The 26,411-nt window shown below is 35.7% G+C and overlaps 1 long non-coding RNA gene across 1 annotated transcript; it reads right to left on the reverse strand.

Moving 5' to 3' along the window:
- Window positions 1-11,162: 11,162 nt before the first annotated feature.
- Window positions 11,163-15,567, reverse strand: LOC107204115. Its single transcript, XR_004497573.1, has 3 exons — window positions 14,747-15,567; window positions 12,976-13,145; window positions 11,163-12,857 (listed from the first exon to the last, which is right to left on the reverse strand). It is a non-coding gene; the product is annotated as an uncharacterized LOC107204115 (long non-coding RNA).
- Between the last annotated feature and the right edge of the window lie 10,844 nt (window positions 15,568-26,411).

The raw sequence follows: 26,411 nt of genomic DNA on the forward strand, positions 1-26,411 counted from the left end.
GTTTTTGTTTCATGAAGTAATTAATAGCAATAGGAGTTCCTGTTAGACACAAACTATATTTTGAATGCAGAAATAGAAAATCTGTAAATTGCCTTGTCAAGACTCATAAATCACCTGCCATCCAAAGCGTGTAATTCACATGCACTGTTCTTCCTTTGTGCTTTGAAGCAGACTCTGTGTTTCCTAAAAAAAAGAAAATAAAAAAGTTAGACATAGCATCCATTTATAGAGTAGATGAAAATTATTGATGAACTCCTGGATAATGAATCAGATACAAACAAGGACAAGAGAAACTGCAGCTGGCTGAACTGGTCGACTGTCAGGTTTAGCATCAACACACCAGGAGCTCAAGAGAATTTTCACTGACTGTACAATGAACTTTATCACCATTCAACCTCTGTGTGTAACACACACCCAATTACGTTTGCATGTCACTATTTTAATTGTACCCCAAGTCCACCATTCTGACAAGCAGAAATTATGAGAATGTGAGAATGTGGTAAGGGCATGCTCATTTATTCTGGAAGGAACCCTTTACCACAAATTTTGAAAGACATAACATAACTCCCTGTGCCAATTATCAGCCCATGCTGAATCTCTTCTATTAAAGGAGAACATTCAAGATAAAGTTATCATCAACTGGGCTCTGGTAATGGCAAGAGCACAGATAAGACTGAATGGCAATTATGAAAAGCATTGCCACTGAGTGTGAAAACTCAGTTTACATTTTGATCACTCCAATTTATTCTAATTTCAATATAAAGCTGCATCATTTAAAAACATTAACAATTAACATTTAGTCTGAGCAGGATACCTGGCTGCAGGAGAGACAGACGGTGAAGAGCAAAGCCTTAGGGGAATTATTGTGGGACAGGAACTCAGCTGGCATCTGATTTTTACCTCAGACCAATGAAAGTGTAAATTAACAACACATAAATCATTGCATAATAATGTGAAACACAAAAACAACTGCTAGTAAAAGAAGAAAGAGATGCCAGAGAGGCACCTCAACAGAATTTCTTTAGATAATTAACCTCATGTCTGCTGTTTTTGTCCATGTCAGTTGTTAGGACATCAAGTAATCTCATCCACCCTCATTCCTTTGCCAGCATTAGGGAGAGCAACCCAGGCACCAACCAGAGACAAAGGGTGAAATTAGATGCAAGTTTCAAAGAAATTACATATATTTTTGTTCTGCTGTAAACAGAACTCCACTGAATTTGTGCAGGGCGGGTCAACAAGAGCACCTTACAATTACGATTTTATAGTTTTTTTTCTTTTCTCCTCCCATGTTGACCCTGCTTACCACCTTCATTCCCTCTGAAATAATGGCCAATCTCTGTTTCAATTTTCCCCATTTGCCACAGTTTTATTGACTTTATATCTTGATTTCATATTTATCATATAGTTGTTCACTAAAAGCTTTATGCTTTAAAAAATAAGATAAAAAACCTGCATGGATTTTCTGAATTGACTCACTGAACGTTCTTAGGAAAAGAACCAATAAACACCTGATCCTTAGGCACAACTGCTATTACAAACTACCTTTAAAGAACTGAGTGCACCTGGGCTAACACACAAAAAATGACGTGGTTTGTGGGAGGGGGTAGAAATCAAGTGAAAAAGGCAACTGGCTCACAAACTTGGTTTTGGGTATTAAGCATATGGTGCTGAGCTGACTGGAGTAGAGAGAGGTCTATAGCTGGCAGGAGGGAAATTACAGAGTCCACCTGCTCACTGAGAAATTTTTGTTACTGTAAAGCAGGTCACCCTTCCCACTGAGGGAGGCAGTCTTTAGAAATGACTCACATTTCCCTCAGTCTACTATCCAGAAGAGGCTTGGGAAAGACAAGATTGTACAGATAAGACTGCAGTGGTCCTTTTCTTGGTCCTCAAAGTAATTTTGTTTATAAAGTAACTGTAGATCATCTGTTATGGATCACAAAATTTGAGCTCTCCTAGACTTAAATATGTAATAGGATAAGACTTCTCTCTTAAGAAAAAGATGTAGACTACTCTAGAAAGTGATTCATCCTGTTCTAAAATGAATTTCTTAAAACAGTAACATAAATAATTCTGTGGAAGCTCATTTCTCTCTTAACGAGCCTTAGGTCAGATGCCTATTTATTTAGATAAAGTTTGTTAAGAGGAAACTCACCCAGAGTGTTTTCTTTATATCAGTGCAATTGTGTTTATAGAACTTCACATTCTGACAATTCCTAAGATGTAGGTAAGCATAAATTTAAACATGAATTTGAAAGATAGAGATTGTCAAAAGGAGTGATTAAAAGAAGGTGATTATATGGGAATATATAAAATATGAAAAACTGTAAATAATAGAAAATAATGTGTTGAGTGAATAAAGTTGTGCTTAATAATTAAAAGTTACTCTTTAATGATTTGTTACAATTTCAGCTTGATAAGAAAAAAATAATTTGTAAGTGATTAAACGAATATGTTAAATTACTTTTTGGTTGCAAAATAGAAAATAAGCTTATATAAATTTTCTTTACAAAATAAAAATATTCATTATTTATGTCAAGTTTAGCTGCTGTCCTCATACTAGATAGTCATTCATATTTCATGAATGATTGCATTATGGTCTTCATACTGGCTGGTTCTCTGTGGTTTTTCACAGTAAAATACATAGTGTTTATTGAGCAATGGATTAAGTCACCATTACTCCATGGTGTTGTCCCAGATCAGCAGAACTTGAGGATTAAGCTTATCAGTGGAAAAGAAAATTCCATTAAAAAAAAAACATTGGGAACATTTGGATTACAATGAAATTTTAAATATCATTTTGTACCTGACTGTTGAAAGCTTGAAGCATTTCAGGGTTTTTTTCAGGTTTTGAATTACTTCTTAATTGCTATTGAACATATTTTCATTACTGTACACTCTCTGTAACTGAACAAAAAAAACAACGACCTGACAGATTTTTAATTTTTACCCTTATTTAGACAGAAAGTGCATTTAAAGCATTTGTCATTTCCTATAAGATATGAGTTTCTCATATTTTAGTGAGAGCCAATTGAGATATAAATACTACCTTCTTATATTAATTTGCAAATGATTATTACTTTTTCTGAGAAGCAGAGGATAATGTGAGAGAACATAGCTGTCATTGCTGATTCTAATTTTCAAGTTCTTTGGCTTAAAACACATAAAGACTAATATGTTTATCAAAGCAGCAGCAAATAGTTTTTAATAATGTTGATAATATAATAATACATTTTCTTCCATTATACTTGCTTGTTGTCACTGGGGATATTTTAAGTCACATTATTGTCAGTACATATTTTAGCATAATAAGAATATAAAAGAATACTTGCAATCTGCAATGGGGCATTTACCTTTCTAAGCCCTGCTTTATGTTGGGTGTAAATGTGCAGACATTTATTGCATCAGATTTCTTTTTCCTTGAAAAGTCTCTCTTAGAAGCTCATATTTGTATTGACTGTGAATAGCACTGTCAGGGGTGTCTCTCGTTTACTGATATCTGCAGAGGCATTTCTCTTGACACAAACCTATGCTGAAACAGCCTCTGTTTTTCAAAATAAGACCTTACCACTTGATTTTAGTTGTCCTAATTGGAGCTTTAGGAAGGAAGCAAATGAAAATATTGAATGACAATGGTATTCTATCATGCAAGTTATTCTATCCTGCAAATTGTTCACAAAGCATTGCATGCAATTTTTATTGTAAATATACTATTGTTATTATTTATTACACTCCAAATCTGGAGTTTACTGCAACATGACAATAAGGTGACAATGAAGGGAGTCTGATACTGTTTTGCTGCTGTGTCTAAAAACTCTGGTCATGAGTAAGGATGTATTATCGGAGACTGAATCTGTGTTGAATTAATATTGCCTAGGTTCAGGTGCTCAAATGAGGCTGGCATAGTGTAGTTCCAATATTTAAGAGTCTACATGACAGAAACCAATGGACAACCTGTGCAACTCCATGTGTCTAAGATCTATTTGAATTATGAGATCCATCTGAATAGTCTGTATAAAACTGTATGAACTACACAGATAAGCATTTACAGGGTTATTGATCTTATGCTCAAGCATCAACAGGCCATGAACATAACATTTTACAGAAGGCTTGTGCCCATGAGAAAAATTCTCTTGATTATTTGGCTGGGTTGATGCAACTTTCTCTGAAAAGACATTTTTATTCTCGTTTTATTAAATTTATTGACATTGGAAATTACTTTTCTTAATCAAAATCAATATTAGGAATTCTTTAGCAAAATGAACAGTTATTATGCCTATGGTGTTGCAATGAATACAATTTTGAAGTACATGAGTACAATTTTTTTTAGATAACTATAGAGTGTAAATTTACAGATTCTGAAAATATGGCCCAAAAAGACAAGTGTTTCTAAATCGGGTTTGAATGGCCAGATTTTTGTGGTGTGGAGCCTACAAGGGTGGCTTCTGAGAGAAGTTGCCAGAACCTTTCCCCATGTCCAACATAGTCAATGCCAGCCAGCTCCAAGACAGAGCTGCCTCTGGCCAGGGTCAAGCCCCCATTGATGGTGGTAGCACCTCTGGGATAACACGTTTGAGAAGGGAAAAAAAACCTGGAATGATGGCAACAGTGACTGCAGCAAGAGAAGAGAGGAGTGAGAATGTATGAGTGAGAGAGAAAGAGGGGGAAATTCATCACCACCACCCTGCAGGCTATGGTGCAGGCATGGAGAGGCAGCTGTGCCCCTGCAGCCCCTGGAGAAGAGATTCCCTCTGCAGAACAGGTGGACACCCAAAGAGGCCATGACCCAGTGGGAAGCTCATGCTGGAGCAGGGCCAAGGCAGCACCTCTGGCCCCAAGGAGAGAGGAGCCCATGCTGGAGCAGGTTTGAGAGCAGGACTTGTGACCCTTTATGTAAAGAACTGTAGTCTGTGGGAAGAATTCACACAGGAGAAGTTCATTGAGATCTGTCCCCTGTAGGAGGGACAGCACGCTGCAGCAGGGGGAGGGTTTGAGGAGTCTCTCCCCTAAGAAGGAAGGAAAAAAAGACAACATGTGATGAACTGACTCAGACCATATTTCCCATTCTCCTCTGCCACTGAGGGGAAGTGATGGAGAAATCAGGAGTGAAGCTCAGCCTACGCTGATTTGATTGGCAATAAATTTAAATAATTTAAATGTATTTAAATTTTATTAAATTTAACTAATTTCACCAATCTGAGGCAATTTTCCCCCATGTTGGTAATTAGTGAGTGATCTTTCCCTGTCCTGGTCTCAACCTACAAGTATTTTATTTTATTTTCTCTCCCCTGTACAGATGACAAAGAGCAGCTTTGATGGGTGCCTGACATTCAGGTAGGGCCAAGCAAACAGTTTCTCTGCACAAATCTGTGTTTTAACCAGAGTGCTTGGTTAAAACAAAGATATAATTGTAAATTTTACCCTATAACCAAAAGTGAACAGGTGGTAAAAGGTTATGGGGGAGGGGGATGGGGGTGGGGAATGAGTGTTGATGAAGCACAGATAAATCAAAGCAACCAAATCAGTGTTACTCCACCACCTTTCCTTATCTAATTCTCTTTAATATTTCTGTTTAAATTTCCTTTTTTTAAACTTCACTAATCTTTTTCACAGCATCTATATTAAAAAAGGGAAAGATAGCCCTATTCCTGAAACCTCCAAATGATTTATTGTATTATTTCATTACAAAAAAAACAGGACCAGATTCCTGATAATTCCACTAAATATTGTTAAATATTAGGTTCTATTTCCCTTCCATGTGTATAGACTATATTCAGACTAGAAATGTCAATGGAAGGCTTGTTTTCATTTTAGTTTCTGATTTTCTTTAATTAATAAAAAGGATTTAAAACATAATAAAAATAAATTCTGGTATCTTTAACAGCAAGCCCTTTCTGTACAGAGTTGCACAGATTCATCTACATCTGATGAAGCATTGTTTTTCCTATCTATTCAAGAGAAGAGAATTTTTTTTTTTAAAAAAAGGTTTAACTTCTGCACAATTACTTCATTAAAAAATTCCTAACATTTTCTCACTTGTTTAATAATGTTTTGATGTTCATTGACTCTGCTTATCTAGATGTTTTTAACTCCTGAAGCCTCATTTTATCCCTTAGCTTTTTAATGGCTTTTTAATAGGTCCTTATGCTTTTCCACTTCAAATTTGCTGTGATTATAAAAAACTTCACCTGTTTATGTTACATTTTGTCTAGTAACAGACTTTCAGAAGAGATTGGAAAATTGATCCACTGACTTTCTCACATTTTTCCCTCTAATTTTACACTGATAAAGGTGTTAGTAAATTATTGTTCTGCACACATCCTTGTCTGAAACGTTTGTTTATTCTTGGTTCAATTAAGATATTAAGTCAAGCAGTGAATGTAGAACAAGAATTTAAGTCTTTCCTTTCTGAAAAGGACAGCTTGTTACTCCTTGTATGAATAATCACCAGGATACTTCTTTTCAGCCTCAGTATTTTCCATGTCTGAAGTCAATGCAGTGAAATTGCTCATGCTGAGATTAGGACTGTTGTTTCTGTGCTACCATCTCTACTTAGCAAGAGGAGAAAGCTGCACTTGGCAAAGTTTTAAAGTTGTGATATCACCTGTAGGATTTAAAAGCTTTTTTACACAGAACAGCAGGAATATTTTCTAATTAATAGTTAATGTATATGCATGTTTGGGGGGGGGGGATGGGTAGGATTGTTGTTGTGTTTGTTTGATTAATTTATTTCCTTTGGCTAGGAATTAATAAAGTCTCATGGTGGTCAGTGTCAGTTGTATCCTTACAGGTCAATATATTGTATATGTGTGGTAGGTGGCTTAAATATTTGAAATCAAGAGTTTTGGAGACTGCATGATTAACAAAAATGCCAACTAAATAAGACCAGAAGTTTTTAGACCACAGGGCACTTAGATGTGACAAAGCGGTATTTAACAGCTTTTTTCTCTCATTATTTGTGGAGGAAATTTTCTTTTTTCCCTGAGTGGTATTTGTCCAAAAAAAAAAGTTTTCTTTTTCATAGTCTTTATGACTTTGCTTTTTGAATGGGAAGATTTTGAATCAATACACTACCTCATCTTCTGGCTTCCAACAGCCTGTGGAAATCCAATATGAAATTCATTTAACCGTTTCTGGTCCTCTGGCAATATTCTTACCTTTTTCAATTCCTGTATAAATGGTTCTCATCACAAAGGACACAATTTATCTAACTGTCCGGGCTGTCCAGAGAGGTGGTAGATGTCCCATTCCTGGAAACATTCAAGGTCAGGTTGCATTGGGCCTTAGAAAATTAATCTGGTTGAGATTCTGCTGTTCATTTTAGGGTGGGGTTGGGGTAGATAACATTTAAAATTCCCCTCCAACCCAAAATATTCCATGGTTCAATAATTTTTTTTTTCTGTTCTTCATCAAAACTGAACAGATACTAATGATATACTTTATAACATTGCATTCTGCTTACCATCCTATTTTATTTATATCTTGCTTCATATCTTTTCCACAAATAATCTAAATTTCTGTGAATGGTTTAGTTTTATGTAGTTGAGACCTTTTGGCTCATGGATTTAAATCCATTTTTGTTAGTCTTATGAACAATACGCAAACTACATGTTTTTAAATCATGATTTGTTATTTCCTCAGACCATTGAATATTGTGTGTTGGTGCAATCTTCCTAATGCCACTCTACAAGTCAAAATGCAAATACTGAAGAGTAAATGGGAAAGAGTTTCATGAAAAGATCCCAAGCTATTGTCAATAATATCTAAATATCAGTATTTTGTGATGTTTAGTAAAAGTCAAAAAATTGCTGGTTTATTCACAACAGTCTCAGAATTTTCAAGAATTCCAAACAGATGCTGGAGTGAAAAAAATGGTAATCCATCCGTGCTACCCCAGAGGTTTCGCCTTATGGATTTGCCAGTTTTTATAACTAACTTGTAAATCAGAATCTGAACTTTGTTATCTCTTGTTTTATGTTTGCCTCTCCCAACAAGTACCTTTGCCTACATGGGAGATGTAGTAATACTCTGAAATGAGCAGTGTGAGTAAGTTCTTCATCTTGCTTAAACATGAGACAGGCTAGTAACTCAAGATGTGATACTTAGCACTGCCCTGGAATGGAGTCTCCATTGGAGTTCTGATAAATCCACTAGGAGCTATGCTGGACTGGGTGAGGATACCATGTGGTCCTAGCATTTGGTACTTCATGTTCCTGTTCAAATGTTGATGCTGAAAACATAATAGTGTTATTAGGTAACTACCCTTCTGTGTTATCTCTTTTTATTCATAGAGTTGGGTCATCTCTACCAGGAGTGGTTCTATTTTGCCTCTCTGCCAGTGATAGCCTACTTTTTCCCTCTCTATTTTAATTTAACATGCTCTTTTATTTTTTTTTCTGAAAACAGTAAATTTCTGTCATATTTTTATGTGACTGTGTCGTGGTTTTAAAGCAGTAACTAAAAAATTACTAGAAAACTTACTTATTTCTTGCTGTGAGATGTGGATTAGAACAAGAGCAAAACAGGCTTAAAACTTAAAAGGAATAAAGAAAGTTTATTATCAAAACTACAAAAATAAGAAAACTAAAATAGAACTTCCAGAAAACCCTTTTTTCTCCCATTACTCAACCATTCTTTTGTTTACATGACAACATAGAGACAAAAAACTTTGGAACTTTGGTGTTTAAAACAGTCCCAATTCTTGCTAGAGTCTTTTCATCAGTCTCTGTAGAGAAACAGAAGTCTTCTTCTGCTAATTTATGGAGTTTCTCAAGAGAAAACTATTTCTGTTATAGCTTTCTATTTCTCTGATGCCAGCTGCCCCAAAATCTGTCATCAAATTTTCTCCTCCCATTTCACATCACTCTGAGGTGTGTTATGGGCCATGAGTCTAGGGATGTCATTTTAAGGATGAGTTATTTAAAGGCAAAAGTTCTCTTCATCTGTCTCTGTGAGCTTCTCTGGAAAACAGAAATTTTCTCATTGCCTCTCAAGGCTTCAAATCTTCAACTATTACTTCTCCCCCTCTGTTCCAGCACCTTACTGTATCACAATTACTCCACCTTTTGCTCAAAATTCACACTTTGAACACTCCATTCCTTCCTATATACTCTGTCATGAATTAAAGGAGTTTTTTCAGGACACTATTGTCCATCTCCATAACTTTAACAGAAAAATATTTCAGCTTATAAAGCATCTCCTTATTCTCTACCTCTTCTGAAGCTTAATTCTTTTCTTTACTGTCTCTGATAGTTTATAAAATCTCTTTACATGTTGATTACTCTCTTTTTCTTTCTCTGGAAAAAAGGATTCATCTGCAAGTCTCATCTGGGTATTGAAAAGGTTAAAATCTTGCCCAGGCTTTGTAGATGGTTCTGTGATCTCTGCTGGAGCAGCAGCTGGAGCTGTCTGCGATGGAAGATTCTTCATGGCTGCTCTGGAGAGTGTGGTCACTGTCTCAGCTTGCCGCAGGTCAAGAGATTTTTTTTTCCTTTCTTTACTCAGCAGTCTCTGGTGAATTCAGTCACAGCAAAAACTGCAGCCGAGCCAGGGACCATCCTGGCCCGGCCAGAGCCCGGGGCAAGCCCTGCAGGCCCCATCTCCCGGCCGGGAGCCGCTGGGCCCAGCCCAGCCCCGGCCCGGGCCGCATGGCCTGGGCAGGGCACAGGAGGCCAGAGCTCTGTTATCTTTCACAGCCAGGAAACAAAGAGACAAAGAAATTCCCAGGCTTAGGTCTTAAGGTGGTGTTCACAGGTTGATCTCACTTTTCAATGGTTAAAACTGCTGTCAATTCTTAGAAATGGCCAGGAGAAAAACTCCCGTCAGCCTCCAGAAGTTTTAACTTCCTTAGGTGTTTCTCTTTGTTTCCTTAAATGCCAATCTATCACAGACTGTTATAGGATGACAGACTGGTTTGGGCTGGGAGGGAGTTAATTTTCTTCATAGTAGCTCTGATGCTCTGGTTTGTATTTGTTCTGAAAACTGTGTTGATAACAGAGGGATGTTTTAGTTGCTGCTGAGCTGTGCTTACACATTGTCAAGCTTTTTCTGCTTCACACACCACTCCACCAGTGAGGAGGGTGCACAAGAATTTGGGAGGGGGCACAGCTGGGACAGCTGTCCCCAGCTGACCCAAGGGATATTCTCTACCATATGGCATCCTGCTCAGCAGTAAAAGCTAGGGGAAGAGGGAGGGGTGCTGGCAGTTACAGTGCTCGCCTTCCTAAGTCACCATGATGGTGCCCTGCCTTCCTTGGGATGCTGAAACACCTGCCTGCCCCTGGGGAGTAGTGAATTAATTCCTTGTTTTGCTCTGCTTGTGTGTGAGACTTTTGCATTACCTACTACTTTCTTTATCTCAACCCATGAGTTTTCTTATTTTTGCCCTTCTGGTTCTCCTCATCTCCATGGGGTGAGAGGGTGGTAAGCAGACAGCTGCCAGCTGATGGTATTCTACAAGTGCTGATTGCCTCTGATACATTCTGTGTATTTCTTTCAAGTTTTTGCTTATTTCCCTCCTCTTTTTATAATTATTCTTCTATACTTTTTTCCTTATAATTTTCTTCTCTGAAACCTGCTTTTATTGAGGTAATTTATTTTTAGTGTTGTTCCATTTTGCTATATAATACATTGGGATTTTTTTCCCTTAAATATGATAGACCAAAATTAATCATGACTTTTATAAGATCTAGTAGCTATCCAAGGGGTACTACTCTCTATATAGTTATACCACATAGAGTTAGCAGTCAACTATTTTTGACTAGTTATTTGTGTCTTACCATTTTTTATTTTTTCTCTGAGTTGTTCTAGAATCACTCTCATCTCTCCAAAGGTTCTGGGAAAAACACTGCTTTTTCTTTTCAAAGTACTTATCCACACACTATATGGGGTTGTTTTGAAAGAAAAATAGAGGTTCACAGTCTGTGAACACAGTCATTGCCTGGGGCAGAATTTTCAGTGTAGATTGATTGCTGGAGTTTTAATATTGCTTTTTCTTTTTTCTGACTACATCTCAATATTTCCGGTTTCCCTTTTTTTAATTTTTTTTTTTTCTTTTTCCTGCATTGGTATCACTATATTTTCATAAATGAAGTTGTTAAGAATAGGAATTGGTTTGTTTTGTTTTCATTCAATTAAAATAAGATAGCTAGGAAAAAACACCTTAGTTTTCATTTATCATCATCAAGCTCTTCATGATGATACTTTCTATCTGTTTGAATACAGAGCATAAATAGAAAAAACATTCTATTTTCAATCCATCCCACTAATTTTATTAATGATTATGTTGTGCTTCCAAGTGATCTCTGTAGGGTGTCTATTATGCATCATAAGATGATAGCTGAAAAGATAACAATCAAAGAGAAAGAACAAAACACCAAACATTTGAACAAAAATGAAGAAAAATGATGTAAAATGGGGAAAACAAAAGTAATAGATAATTACTGCAAGCTTAGGATAAATTTTATTGTCTTTTAAATGAAAGATACTAAGATTCATAAGATTGTTCTTGGATTTTTTTTTTTTTTCAGAAGCATGATGAACTTCTCTTTAAGAATTTAAAAGCATGATATATTTGGAATTTATATTTACAGACAAAATTAAACTAAGAAACTGGTGATTCTCAAAAATCATGACAAAAAATTTCTAAAATCAAAGTAATCCCTATGAGTTCAATAGTGTTGTTCTTAAAACTAAAAATTTGAAGAACATGAGGCTAAAACTCATAGCTAATTATAGTACACAGCAGACTTGAAGTAATAGAAAAGGTCTTCATAATCAGGGTAGAGTATTGGAAGAGGAAAGATAAACAAAAATTTGGTAAATGTGGCAAAGATGCTGACAGAGATGAGAGACTGAACAGCAAAGGGTAGAGCTGCAATGGATCCTAAAGACAGGAGAAGGTTTGAAAATCTTTTTAATGCAAACGAACCAGTCGGGAATAGGCCAAAGACAGAGCAGGATAGGGGAGTGGACATGCACAGGAAAGGAATAGAAGCATCCTAAATGAGCCTGGTTTGTGGGTCTGAGTGGAAATGTCCATGTTACATCATCAGTACAGATAAATATCTAAACAGGGGGTTTGGAGATTTTGCAGGAAAAAGCAAACTCAGATTTGACCACATTGGATTTAAACTGAGGAGAGAATAGTATCATATTTTCTGATGAAACAATGTAAGGACCACAGAGGCTACAGAGTAGTCATACAGGAGTACTGAAGGCAAGGAAAAGGGAATTTGTCTGTTTCATGAGGCAGAGATCACCTTTTCATTATGCTAATATATTATGCCTAATACATTTACCTATGGCAGGAGACATAACACTGTTACAGAATTAATTAAAATATCTATTTGAAATTAAATTAATTTGAATTTGAAGCTCTATGTTTACTTTATGTTAACTTAAATAAAAAGCTTTATATTTATTTCAAATGTATTTGTGATACTAAAAAATGTTTTTTGTAGCCTGTGGTAAAGTCATTAAGGAACATTCTCACAGTTACTCCTAGCGATTTCATGGAAAATTCAAAATATGCTAATTTCTTCCTTTACATCTTTGCTATAACAGTGCATCAATTTCACTTGTGATACTATTTTCACCTTTCACTACAACCTTTCATAAGACACTGAAACACTGTAACAGAATACCAATATATCAGTACTTTTGCACTCACACATGAGTATAGTATTTTACAAACATTTCTTTAAGTTTTCTACATTGTCTGTAAAGTACAGATGATGTACCAGGACCTGTTTTGCCATTACAACCTCTGATCAGGAGTAGAGAAAACCTTCAAGACAAGCAGATGGCAGTTTCCTTGATGATTTTGTGGAAGTTTTTCTTTTCATTCATTCTACCTAAAGAGAAGTTTGCACAGGTTACCACAGTGATTACTCATAAAACTTCCATGTCCCACAGGGGACAGCAAAGCATTCCAGGATAAAATTCTGGCAGGTCAGCACAGCTCTTTCTAACCTTGTGGTGCTTAGCCCAGACCCAGGGGTTTGGGTTCACTTTTGGAGCATTTGGTTCTTTGTTTCTCTATTCTTCAGTTCCCAGGGCTGTTCTGTCCCTCAGCTCTGCTCTCATGCAACTCCACCCTGAATCCTGTTTCCAAACCTGGCCCCCAGCAGAAGGATTTGGCCCTGTTGAAACAATTCCAGAGGAGAACCGTGAAGATGATCTGAAGGCTGGAGCACCTGTCCTGGGAAGACAGGCTAAGAAAATTTGGGTTGCTCAGCCTGAAGCAAAGAAATCTCTGGGAGATCCTATAGCAGCCTTCCAGTACCTAATGGGGGTACTAGAAAGAGCTGGAAAAGGAGTTTTTACAAGATCATATAGTGAATTCCTACAGGTGAGACAAATATATTTTACTAGGGCTTCTCTTCAGCCTTTTGTCACGGAAACCTGGGTTTATTACACAGACAGGACTTCAATTTTTTAAGTCATTCCTCAAATTAATATCATCACACCTATTTTGTTATCTAATATATTTTTCACTAAGTTTATTAAAACATACATTCTCTCATGTTGTATGGCTGCATTACAGCTCTGTGTTCTGGCATTAAATATAGTTCAAAATGTTCCATATAAATAATGGGAAGAGAAGGGCAGGGAACTCAGCAAACCTTCTGGAACCTCTGAAGTTTATTTTTTTTCTGTAGGGATTTCAGATTCTGATAGGCAGATTTTTTCTTACTTCCCATCTTTGGTAATTTCACATAAAAGGATCACCATAGCATTGATAACACAGACAAATTTTGGGGGTTTGAACCTGCATATAGAATGTATTCTCTTAAAACAATATTTTTTTTATTTGAGGAGAATAAATTTCAGTGCAGTGTTGCATAAAAATAGCTGTATTACTTGAAGAAATGAAAAAAATCATACCATACAATGATGGGTGTACAAAGATAAATTCAAGGCTATAGGAATAGTTATTTGTTTGCAGTAAGTACATTGGGTTTGTGCCTTTTTTTTTTTTTTTTTTTTATTTTAGTCCCTGTTCAATGTTTACTTTCAATTATTGCTGCCTACAGGAGACCAGCTTATCCCTGCCAATAACTTTGCTGACACAAATTGAATAATCAGTTTGAAGAGAAAGAAATTATTAGACCCAACTTTTTTTCCTCTTCCAGGCATCAGAGGAGTGAACTAGAATTTAAAAATCAGCAAAATAACACAATCTGCTGTGATTAACAATTGGAATCTATCTAGATGAAGAGATATGTCTTTCTTCTGTATTAATGAGCTGTGTAACTGTCAAACAACAGTTTGTTTGTTTGTTTTGTGCTTGAAGAACTGAAAAATCAGACATGCATACAAAATAGGTAATATGCCCAAATTACAGAGGAAAGCAGCGAAAGGGCTCCTGAATCCAAATATTTTGCCTAATGCAATGTCTTACTTGAACAAATTAACTAAAATGACAGCTGTGCCTAGTGTCTTCACTTTAGTACTCTTCTTCCTGTCTTCATACTATAGCTGTTATGAATAATTCCTTTTCATTGTAATATATAGAAACATTTTTATAGAAACATATATAGGCAAATATATAAACATAACACAGGTTAAAAAGTATCTGATCATAATTGAATAGACAGTGCTCTGTTATTTTTCTACCCATGCATTTCTGGTGTCTTCTAACTAAGCACAGATAAGTAAAGTTATATTAATGTTTTCAGTACAGAAAGCATGGTTCTGTATTTATTTTATTAATGTACCTATAAAAATTAGTATTTCTTACATTTGGATGGATCTTTTTTCACTTTTGTTACTCTAGGTCTCCGTTTCTCTCAGGCAAGCTGAAAATGAACATAATTTATTACTTGTATCTTTGATTAATGGAAGGACTGGTTTTGTGCTGTTTATAAAATCAGGTCTGATTATATTGAGGTCATTGCAATACATAGTGTCATAAAGGGATCATGAAACCAAGTTAAATGCAACTGGCTTGTTTCACTGTATTAAAGTATTACAACACAGAAAAAGAAAATAATACTTTAGGCACTCTTTTGGCAATGGAAAGTGAGTTTCTTTGCCAGCAGCACTCAAATTTTAGTCACAACTTTTCTAAACTAGCATCCTTGCATATAGTACTAACAGTCTGTCTTTTTTATTGACAATGTTTTCTCAATAAATTGAAGTTATATAATATCAAAAATTATGTGGAATTATTTGCTGTTGCCTGTTGAATTATAGCTCTCCTATGTGGCATGTCTTATTAAAGATTAATAGTAGAGGCATTCTCTCTTTTTAGACTTCAGTTCAGTAGTTAAACCATGCCAACAAGAAACTGTTTTTAAGTAAAGGTAACATACCACTTCACATATATTTTTAGGTCAGAGTATGCTCTTGAATGAAAGGTAAATTAATTATTCATATGATCTTGATGTGAGATTACTTCAGTTTTCTGTCATGAAGATGAACTAGTTCATGGTTTGCAATGCCAGTTTCATTTAACCTGAGCTTTCTCTGCTTGTCTATTTTATTTCCATTCACTACTGAAAAAATTAATTTTCAAGCAAATTTGTGATTCATGAATCTCTATGAAGGCCAAGACTATGAGAGTACACATTTCTCCAAGTAACATTTAACTCAGATTACATTCATATATATATATATATATATACACTAATGCACACACACACACATATCTGTTTATATTTATATAGCTATATGCAGAAAGTTCCTGAACAGTTAGGTATTGATTCAGAACATGGATTACTTTTAAAGTGCAGCAATGTACAGGCAGCTGACTCATCAGAGTTGCTCAAAATTAATGGTGTTTCCTAATTAAGTATCTGCTAACTATCTAATCCAGCTATTGTGTTCACTGGAATACAATTGCTCTTGGCTCAGCTTTTAAATTCTAATGAATAAGAATATAAAATACATCCCTATTTCTCTGAATCATATCTTCAGCAATTAGTGAGATTCATTCCCATTCTTTGAGAGACTCTTCTCATTCCAGGCTCCCTCATTAAATGTTTGGAATGTGTAGACTGAGATCTCATTGGATTTCCAGTTACTTATCCCCACAGTTAAGAGCCCCCCATCCTCACCATACCTTGTCACCAGATGTCATCTAACCTGCATGATCAGTAGAGCAGTTCTGGGACTGTGGGCCTGAGGGAGGAGACTTCTTGGGTTCACCTCATCAAATGCTTCTAAATAATATAATAAATGTATAAATTCCAAAAAAAATGTGATCATTTTGCATGGAATTACAAAATACTTTCATTCAGAGCTTAAACACGATGGCTGGTCTGGACCACAGTGTTTTCTTTGAATGGCAAACAACAAAAAGGTGCAAGGAAAGGAGACAGAAGGAAGAGAAATATGGAAGTGTTGAAAAAAAAATCAGATGAGAAAATACTCAAAGCCAGAGCCATTACTAGTTCTAAAACCTCTAAAAAATAATTATTCCCCTAATGACCTTAGGGAAATACAGCTATGGGCATGACGTGGAAAGGAAACATGTTAATTTCACCCTCTGAAGAGTGAGAAGGGAATGGATCTAGGATATAACTCTTAAAAGGTAGAAGACATCTTTAGGTTGAATCAACCAGTTTCTTTCAGTGTTTTCTGCTGTATCACATTCTAGTCTTTGTGAGATTTTGAATGACTGTACTCTATCTCTCCTCAGATATAAATATAAACACTAGTCTAAATAATCTGCATGATTCACACAGGGGTGCAATATCATAGTCGATAGTATAGAAATAGCTAAGTAAGCAGCAATAACAAAATAATATAGCAAAATAAAAAGCCTGCAAAATGGAGCCATGTTGAAAAATACAGAAAATACTACGTTGCTATATGTTCATTTGCAGTAATGGCTTCCAAATTCATGATTTCCTTTTTTAATTCTGACACCTACCTGCAACATCTCTTGTGATCCTACTTTTTACAATTTACTTTGAGCCTTCAAAACTGAATTTTGGTGATTGTCTGTTACTCTTTATACTACCAAAATCCATTTTCTTATTGTAAATTTCTGCTGAGCTAGAGGGACATGGAAAGTTACTGTTCAAAGCTCCACCTAACATGATCTGGAACACTTCAAAGGATGGGACACCCTCAACATCTCTGGGTAAGCTATTCCAGCATCTTACTAACTCTCATTGTAATAAATATTTTGTATGTCCAAACTAAAGCTACCCTCTTTCAGTTTAACCATTGTCTCTTTTTCTGCCACTGCAGACTTAGAAAACTGCTCTAAGTGCTGAAAGGTTGCAAAAGCTTACTCCAGAATCTTCTCCAGCCATCTCCCGCCCTCTCTGCCTTTCCTAATTGGAGAAGTGTTCCAGCTGTCTGAACACTTTTGTGTCCTTCCTCTGACCCACTCTAATTGGCCCATGGCTTTCTTGTACTGAGGACCCCAGGGTGAGCACACTACTCCACATGGGAACTCACCAAAATGGAATAGAGCATCAAAATCACCTGCCTTGACCTGCTGGCCACTCTTCTCATTATGCAGCCCATGAAACAATTATTTTCCTGGGCTATGAGCACACATTTTTGGCTTGTCCATCAGTATCCCCAAGTTTTTCTGTGCAGACTTACTACCAATCCATTAATTCCCCAGTCTGTATTAGTATGGACGTTGGCACAGACTAGGTGCAGGATCTTGCACTTGACCTTGCTGAACTCCATGAGATCCCACACAGGCTCATTTCTCAAACACATCAAGATCCCTCTCGCATCCTTTCCCTTGAGTGAATGAACTGCACCACTCAGCTTGGCGTCACCAGCAAACTTGCTGAGAGTGCACTCAATCCCACAGTCTCTATCACTGCTGAAGGAATTAAGTAGTATCAGTTCAGCACCCTTGAAAGACACCACTCCTGACACATTTTGGCTTTGACATTGAGTCATTGACAGTAACTCTTTGCATGTGGTTGTCCAGCCAACTCCTTGCTCACCTAACAGTTCCATCCATCAAACCAACAGCTCTCCAATTTAGTGGCAAGAATGTTGTAGGGGACTATATCAAAGGCCTTACAGAAGTCCAGGTGACTCTTCTCCTGGGTGTAGTAACTTTACTGTAGAAGGCCACCAGATTAATCTGTCACCATTTTCCCCAGTGGACCCATGTTGGCTGTCACTAACCACCTCCCCTTCTTCCATATATTTTGACATATCCTCTGCTCCATGTTCTTACTGGGCACTGAGATTAGGATGACTGGTCAGCAGTTTCCAGGATCCTCCTTCTTTAAGCTTATTAAAAAAGTAGTGCAATATTTCCTCCTCTCCAATCACTTAAAAAAGCTATTTAAATAAAGGCCTGTTGTGGTTCCTGATATGTAAAACCTAACTTTTTTGATTAAATGCAAATTTTATGTACTGGGAAAATGCATGGTGGTAGCAAAGGTGCAGCTTCAAATATTCACCTAGTGCAACAATAAGTTCAGAGGAGGTAGACAGGATTTATGGCCTACTTAGCCTAAGAAAGCAGGCCAGAAAACCAACCTAATGAAGAAAGAACATAAAAAGAAGACAGGGTACTTTTACTTTTTACCTCCAAAAGAAAAAAAATACACAGATATTTAGCCTGTTATAATTGTCTGAAAGTCTCAAAACTGCCATTGTCACAAGATATGCAGGATGCTTGCAATACTCTTAACTGAGTATTAGGAGAAAGGTATTAATATAAGTCTAGTTAATTGCTAAATGTTCCTGGATAAGAATTAGAAATCTACATTATTTTTTATATACAATTTTTTTCCCAATTATCATTCAGTTAATAGTTAGCTGGCATAAAATTTAAATATACCTCTGTGGTCCCAATACTAAAAATAAGAGAGAAATTGCCATTAAAGGGAAACTAGGGAGAAAAGTCCACAAACCAAACAACCTTTCTAATATAACCAGCTAACGATTAGCATCATTAAATCAATTACATACTTATAGGAAGCCATAAAAATTATTATTTCTTGTGTTAAAATGCAAGAATTCTGAAAAAAAATGCAATTTTTTTTTGATTGAAGAAATATGCTGTGCTATCAGATATAAGCACTTCTGCATGGTGGAGAAGAAAAAACAAAAAATTAAAAAGCAATAAAGAGAGGAAGTACATTCAGAAACAAGAAAGTGAAGAAGAAAATAACTTATTGCTTAAGATTTTCTCCTTCTCCTTAATCTTAAAGAAATAGAGTAGGAAGATGAAAAACGTTTGTAAGCAGGATACATACTTCTGCAGAAAATATAGTCATACTGAGATTCAGCGAGTTTCTCCAGCTTCAACAAATTCAAAAGCTCTTCCCTTACATTATTTTGCTCTTATCAGTGGAGAGGCTCCTCCCAGAGGTCAAAAAATATCCTTAGTCTGAGGGAACATTTTAATTCATCAGCAAGACACAGATGTAGAAGTGCAAATGTTACAGTTAGAAACCAACATATATGGGCTTTTCCTTGCAATAGAGGTATTTTCATGATTGAAACAAGTGTTTAGCATGTTCAAGGAAATTATCATAACTTTATTTTCTCTGTTTCTCCAGTATGAAATGAATGTAAAATATGTGTAGATTTCTTTCTCCTTAAGAAATTGCTGAACTTGGGAAACATTCAGTTTATGTCTTTTAGCCATTCCAACTAACAGTTGGAATTTTAGCAGTTGTAGAGTTAAAAGTGTTTTTGTAGAATTATACATCTTTTCATTATCTAGACTTTCAGTTGTATAATTCATTTTTATAAATAACCAACCAAAATGTTTATGTTATAGAATCACTGGTTTGGTGTTGCATGTGTGAACAGATCTTGGAGCACATGAGTAGCTTCTTGATGGGAAGTGAAGAACTGCAATGCTAAGCCCTGTTTGCAAAGGGTACAATCTCATGACCAAGTAAAATTCTGTGATTCCCTCAGCAAATCAATAAACATAAAGTTTTGGCTCAGTTACTTGTATTTCTGCAGCAGTTATGGCAATGTCAGGAAATAGAAAAACAATATGAACTAATGTTTGCTTTAGAGTATTGAATTTTCTGTCTTATGGAGCTTGAAACTATATATACACAAGTTTGTGCTATGTTCCAGGGACCAAACTAGGAAGAAGTGGGATATTGATATTACCAGTAAATAAGTAAATACACAAACATGCATATATAGCAGAGCATTAAATGTGTCAGTCACTGTCTGTTACATATCGTATTGTATTAGGAAGTTAATGTGTGAGTGAAATGAATACTTGTGGCTCTGGAAAGATTCAAAACTATCTGTCAGGAGAAATAGACCTGCTAATGAAAAGGGGTCAGAGAAGACTACTTAATGCACAACAGCAAAATTGGCTGTAGAAAAAAAATCAAACCCTGCTGTTCTTCTCTGGCCAGACTCTTCAAGCTTTACTCAAGATAAGCAGTACTTGCTTACCTAAGTGAGTTTATTAAAGTCTATTCAGTGCAGGGCCTTGAAAGCAACAATCTTGGAAAATGAAGCTTAGTAGAGTGTTAAAGGTTTCCCATTAAGGGGTTTGGAGAGAGAAGTGAATAGTAAAAGTCAGCAGGCAAGGAAAAAATTTGCAGTTGGCTGCAGCTTTACAGATAGATTACCAAGCTGGTCTGAACAGCTGGCAGCAAGGATTGCTTCTGCTGGGAGGATGATGTTACATCCCAAAGATGTATTCCCTGCATACGTATGTTTGTTTATATCCAACAGCAATAGGAACCCAATTACTCTTTACCCAATTGTGACTGAAATAAAAGATAATTTCTTTGCTTCACAATCTGCAAGGCAGAGAATTGTTTACCCAACAAACTGCACCTCCAAACACTGCCACTGACAGTTACTTCTGTTCTTTCCCAGATTCTGATATCTAAATTGAAACTATTTTGCCATTGAAATGCCTAATATCTGCAGATAGCTAAGTATCATACCCAATTGGGCTCGTAGATATATAGAGAAGCAATATTTAGAGCATTAACTATTACACAGATTGTACTGTACCAGCTGCATAAAACTGAACAGGCAGTGCATTGAGAAGGATGAGATTTGTGTGGCCATTTGTTAAGAAGTGGGCTTTTAAAACAAGATGCTCAGTTCTCATTTACCCAGAAAGTGTGCCATAACTTTTTGTATTTGTCATATGCTCACTATGTTAAAAATTAGGACAACTGGATCTAAAATAAATTAATCAATTCATATGTCCAAAGCCTGTGTTCAAACTCTGATCTGCTATTTGCCTTGGATGATTATTTTATTGCTTCCAGCTATCTTTGATACATAAGAAGACTTAAATGTTCCTTTCATTCAGCCTGAAACTGTTTGACAAACCCATTAGCTTCAGCAAGCTTTGTGACTCACTTGCTGACAGCAATTAGGATTCTCAAAAATTATCTGGATAAGCGAAAACCCCAGGAGTTTCATAAGGTGAGAAGAAGTCCTGAGATTCATTTTTACTAAAATAAGACTTAAAATCTCCTGGAAAGAAAATCAATCTAAAATAATTAAAACTTCTGTTCTTTCACTCTAATGAAGATACTATTCCATTGCTAAGCACCTGATTTGAACAGAGGAATTTACAGTGTATCTCCTTACTCTTTCAATTCCTTCAGGTGAAATTTTCCCATTATCACTGAATTTACATTTTTTTTTTTTTCAGGTTCTCTTGAAACAGTTACTGGTTTATTAGGTAAGATAAAAAGATAGGAAACTGACAGTAAAGACCCTTGTCTGGGCACTATATCTGAATTCATGTATTTGCTCAGAATGAATACACGACCCATAACTTAACTCTGATAGTTCTCCATCAATTTGAGCAGAAACAAGGCATAAATCCAGAATTTTCCCCCTGAAATATTTTAGCTACTGTACATTCAACTGTAAAATTATTTCCTTTTTAAAAATGTGACTAGATTTATATAGACTTCAGAAGAATGATGTGACAACTATAGAGAAAAAGTTAAACTGAGAAGAAATAGCAATAAAAATATCATCAAAATATCATCAGGTTTAAGATTTAAAAGCTCAGGTAGAGCTTGTTAGTCGATGAAAATAACATTTTTATTAGGTTTATATTTTGCAATCAGAAGTAATTAACATCAGAGATGCTGAATTAAACTTATTTTTACCTATCCAAAAATCAGTTGTTTAAGTACACCTCCCAAGTCTTTCTTTACTTTTTGACATATAAGGAAGTTGAGTAAGTATTCATTGCTCTTTTAATGTGTAACCAAACAAGCTCTGTCTGCTGCATAACAATCTGCAAACAATTTCTAGCTTCACACAAGATAGTCTCCCTTTCTAATTCTTCATCAATTTCAACATTACTCTTTTGAGACCAAATTTCATGATGTCAGGGTTATTTTAAACAAAACAATGATTTAAAATATTATGCTTGGATTCCTTTCAGCTGCTTCCAAAATGCTGCAAATAAAGCAATGTGTTAGTCAGTAATTGGCTTGAAATATAAACAGACACCAACTTAAAATTGCTCTAAAATAAAACCAAACCAAAGTGAAAAATTAATTGTAATTTATAATTCATTATTGTTGTTAATGCATCTTTTATAGACTAGATTCTCTCTGGAGCCATTGGCTAAAACATACCTCATTAACCACTGAACATGACTCCTGGGAACAATGGTAGTCACAGAGACAACAGCTCATTTATGGTTTTGCTTCCACCTACAGAATTGTTTGGATATGCAAGTTACTACAGCCTCAAATGTGTGTCAGCCTCTGTGTCAACACACTTTGGAGCTCCAAAGGCCGATCTCTTGCAACTAGGCCAAAAGGTGCAGGAAGTGAAGGTATTGCTATTATACAAATATAAGCTTCAAAAGCGACTGTTGGCATCTGAGACAGAAGTCACTAAGCTTTTCATTCTCATATGGAGGAGGCTAAACTGATTATATAATTATGGGACGACTTAATCTGCTCTAATTTTCAATGGCTGGGTGCTCAGGCCATTTAGAATGGTTTTGTTTTCTCATATAAAATTCATATCAAGATTTACGAGATATAAATTGTACTGTAAATAAATTCCATTTGCTTGGAAATGAAACATTCTTGACTAGATACTGAGGCCCAGAAAACAACTGGTGTGCAGCAGGGCTGTTAAATAAAAGAAGCAGTCTGTCTCATCTTTCACTGACAGTCATTCATTCCCACCCCTGCTTTTTCATCTTTCTGTACTGCAACTACAATTTCACTGTCTATCCAGTGAATTATTCAGGGAACAGATCCAGCTGAAAACTATTCCAGCAAAAACACAATGCCTGTTATTCTTTGGGATCAGTCATCCTGGCGTGGTTTGCCATGAAGAAAACCAAATCTCTCTGCTGGTGTTGATGGGAGGCTCAAAACAGTAAGGTCTAAAATGCTTAAAAACTTATTAAATTGTAACACAAGAGAACAGTAGCAAAGGTTGGTCATGATGTTACAGAAAATATTCTGTTTTGGAAGATGTGATTACATCTGTACAGAAAAATAAAAAACTTATGAAGAAAAAATTGTTACTTTTAACAATTCCCAAAACTTGAAGTCTATTAAAGTCTATTGCTTTCATGTTTGCTTCAATAGGAGCATTTAAAAAAAAATAAATATTGTTATTTGTATGGGGTGAAAAGTAAATTTCAAATAAAGCAGATAACTAATCACAACTACACTATAATAGTCAAAAGAAGATTTAAAAAATGTTTTTCCATGTTGCCTTGTATACAGTTACGATAACACGACTGTCACAACTCAGTTGAAACTGGAGCAGCATAAGCAGACAAAATACATTTCTGCTTTTGATCCCTTAACATTAGATTTATGATATAGTAATAGCCAAAACAATGTTTTTTCAATGCATGTCCCAAAGACAGTATCAGGTAACCCAAAGGTGTAATCAAAATTAACCAACACATAATGAATTTTAAATATGAAAGATTTTGAAAAACTGCTCTAGGCTTAACTGTATTTCAATAATTATTCATGGAAGATGTGCACTTTATATTATCTGTGAGTGGGTAATCTTCAAACAAACAAAAAAAAAATAGAACAAAATTCATCAAATAAATTGACAGTTATGAATTATTTGTTCAGCTCTGATTTTACCTTACTAATTTTACTTTATTAAAAACATACAAGCATTTTCAATTTATAAAAATGAATTGAACTTAAAATAATAATTTTAATCTAAATAGATCAGATCAAATGCTAAGATGTAAGAAAACATCTTTTAACAAGAGCCATTAAAATATCAGATATCTGTGTTTTAATCTATACTTTAATCCATTGTATAAATTCACATTCAGTAGACACATTGAGCATTGTAAGGCCCTTAGCTAAGTAGTTATACTTTTTCTTTTTAAGCTGTGAAAGCATTCTTAGCATAGCAGTCTTCTGCTTTGATCTAAGAGTTTTAAAATTAGATATTTATTTCTAAACTGATTTATATGCACTGAAAATTATCATGCATTTCTTATAGATAACCTCTCACCTCCTAAAAGAGCTCCCTAAGACAAGAGAGCAGACATCATTATTTTCATCTGTTCTCATTCAGAAAGGCAGAGTTTATGTAGAAAAAAAAAATTGCATAAATTCACTGAAAGGAGAGCTGAAGGAATATTATAAAATCCATTTGCATTCAAAACATTTGGAAATACCTTATTTTAATTTTTAACAGCAAGAACTGTTTTGTATATTCATCTTGTAATACACCAGATGCAGAGAGAAGGTAAATTCAAAGACAAAACAGGTTAACCTGCATTTTGTATAAATTTGATCAAATTCTGAGCTTCTATTGAACAAAACAAGGCTGGGTGCAAATGTTACAGGAAAGGAAACCCAAAAGAGTGTTTGCGTGGATGCTGCAAGCCAAAGCAAATAAATGTTTAATGACTCTACCAAAGAATTTGTTGTCTCATAATTTCTCCAGAAGGTGACTTACTTTGAAAGGTATTCATCCCCCTCCTAAATATTTTGTATGGATTCAAGTCCACAAAGCACCTGCCATCCACCATGAAGAATATTATATATCTCCTCTTTTAGAAGGTTGTTTCATGCAGTGCCTCAGGAGAGTTTTTATATGAGATCAATAATATTTTTGAACTTCTGAGTGATTAAGAAATGTGTCTGAATTGCTCTCAGGGACAGACAAATATAACATTTATGGGAATAAAGAGATGAATATAATAGAGATGAAATGAAACATAACGTCTAGGAAAAAGAAACAGTGTCAAGGCTGGTACGGCTATATTTTGTCTTCCAGACATTTTGGTTTATTGGAACAAAATCATGTGCTGCATTCACCTCAACCCCCAGAACACACAGACACACACACTACACTTTTTAAATCCCTTTTTTAATAAAATGAAAATTTAGAGGAAAATATTTTCAGATGCATCACCAGTAGAGCAGGTAAATAGACCATGAGGAATGTAGGCTGCCATACCCACAGGCTCCCTGCCACCTGTATAAATCCAGCCTCCTCCATCCAGATCCATCTGAACAACTTTCTTGAAAACAAATTTAGCAACGTTATGGTTTGAAAGGAGCAAAGTAACAATATTTTTGGGCGTGATTTAAGGGAATCCCTTTTCCACTGCCAAGATGCCTTGTTCTTAGATAAATGGATGGATATGAAATAGAGTTGATTGAAAACAGGAACACACAAAATGTGGTCAGGAAATGTTAATGCTGAAAACACCACTAATCAAAGGGCTTTGCCCGTTCCAGGTGTTAGCCTCAACGGTGAGTGATGTTAATAGCAAATATATTGAAGAATGTGACTCAAATTGTCCAGGAGAAAAAAGAGAGAGAGAGCACCCCATTGTACATGGAAGTTGGGGAAAGATAGCAAACAGATGAGGAATAGGAATTTCTGTGCCTGTTCACGCTACTGTTAAAGAGAGTGGCTTCCAGGCAATACATTTCCTTTCTGTGGTCTCCAGGACATTCAAGTATCCTGGTAGAAGTAGTATGTTGAAAGCACACAGATAAGCCTGGCCTGCCCCTGAAGGCTGACATCTTTTGCACAATTACAATCTGAAACATATAATTCATTTGATTTTGAAGTACTTAATGGATGGTACTTCAAACGTAGTTCAAATAGTTTCTTTGGGTTAAGACATAGTCTCTAAACAGTTTCTCCTTGAAAATAGTGTGGGGACAGTAGAGCCTATATATCTTGGAATGCTAAGTAAGTTCACGTTACTTTGTGATCAAAGTAGGCCATGAGTGCTGAATGCCAATCATTTCAGGGAGTCAGCACAGTGTGATCCACCCTCACTACTGTGCCTCACTGCAGAAACCCACAGGGCAGGCTATTAGAATTCACTTGTCTGGGTTATTCCACTCTGGTTCATGATACTCCCACAGCCACGTCCCAAATTAGAAAAGTAGCAAATAAATACTCAAAAAGGAATTTTTAAAAATAAAGTGAAATTATATTTTAGTTAAATTACATAGCAGAAAAATTGCTTCAGA

The sequence above is a fragment of the Parus major genome, chromosome 1A, assembly GCF_001522545.3.
Source record: "Parus major isolate Abel chromosome 1A, Parus_major1.1, whole genome shotgun sequence".
NCBI classification, from domain to species: Eukaryota; Metazoa; Chordata; class Aves; order Passeriformes; family Paridae; genus Parus; species Parus major.